Consider the following 1,401-nt stretch of genomic DNA (forward strand, 5'->3'; position numbering starts at 1 on the left):
AAAAAAAAAAAAAAAGTTTGCGAATGTTCAGGAGACAGATGATGCCAACAATGATGATGGCTGTGATGGTGGTGATGGTTCCAGTGGCAGCGGTGATGGTGATGGAGATAGTGAAGATGGTAAAGGCCCACAGGAAGAGACCTGAAGGATAAACGGCTCTGCCTTCTTGGATTTGGCTGCTGCTGAGGCCCCTCCATAGTTTCAGCATCGGGGGCCGCTGCTGCTCTCAGACATGGATGGGGATGATAGTCCTTCAAGAAGGAGGTAGGACCCCTGACCTCCTTGTCTGCCAGGAAGGCAGGAAGAAGGGGAATGACCATGCTGAGGGGGGAGGAACCCCCACACTCTGTTACATGACACGGGGTTAGGAGTTTGGCCCCATGGCGTGGTACACACATGTGCCTTTGGTTGTATGCTTGCAAGAAAAATCTGGGGCCCCTGGGGGTTTCTGCCCTCACCCCAGCCCTGACTCCAACCTTTGGAATCCCTGGAAGGGCTTTCTAGAGCTCTGCATCCAGCCTCTTCACTCAGGACGTGAGGTTTCTTGAATCCTAAACTGGAGCCTTTTCCCAAAGGTCAGTCAGCTTTCAAGTGGCCTCATGGGGCCAGGGAGGCTGTAGTGTTGGCACCCCCAGGGGGCCCCCAAAAGCTGATTCTAAGAAAAGACTATTATGTGCACTGGACGGTTCTCACTCTCCCTACGTTTGAGCTTTCCCGGGCTTGGACATTTTAAGTCAGGGGAAGGGCTCTGAGTTCCACATCGTCTCCTGCCAGCTTCGGCCCTTCCATCACCTGTGATTGCTCAGATGTCTGAGGCTCTCCACTAATTAATAGGGCCGCCGCCAGCTGGAGACCCGTGCAGGTTCTAATTGGTTTGATTTATGTTAGCATCTCTCCAGCTGTGTCTCATATCTGGCGGTGTCTGAGACCAAGATTGGGGAAATTGTGGTGCCTGAGGTCGAAATTAGGGGAAAATACCAACAGCAGCATCAAGGGAAGTGTCTCCTGGAAGAGTCAAGTGAAACCACCAACTGCAGAGGTGCTCTGGGAGAGGTGGGAGGCCCTGCAGGGGTGTCCCCCTGGGACCTCCTTCCAAAAGAAAGAGCCCTCAGCTCTGGGTAATGAAGTGGGCCCACGCCCCTGGGCAGGATCCCAGGCTGCTGATGGCCGATGGCTGAGCTCTAGTTGGGGCTTTAAGGGCCTGGCCATTTCTGCACGGCCCAGTCTTTGCCCCTCATGAGGTTCCCTAACTCCATCTGGGCTGCACTCAGCCTAGCTGCCCCCACCCCTCACTTTTATTCCCTTATTTATTTTTATTTTTATTTTCTTTTTATAGAGACAGGGTCTCACTATGTCGCTCCGGCTGGCCTTAAACTCCTGGGCTCAAGTGATCCTCCCACC

This window comes from Colobus angolensis, unplaced genomic scaffold (assembly GCF_000951035.1).
Source record: "Colobus angolensis palliatus isolate OR3802 unplaced genomic scaffold, Cang.pa_1.0 Scaffold1, whole genome shotgun sequence".
Classification (NCBI taxonomy): Eukaryota; Metazoa; Chordata; class Mammalia; order Primates; family Cercopithecidae; genus Colobus; species Colobus angolensis.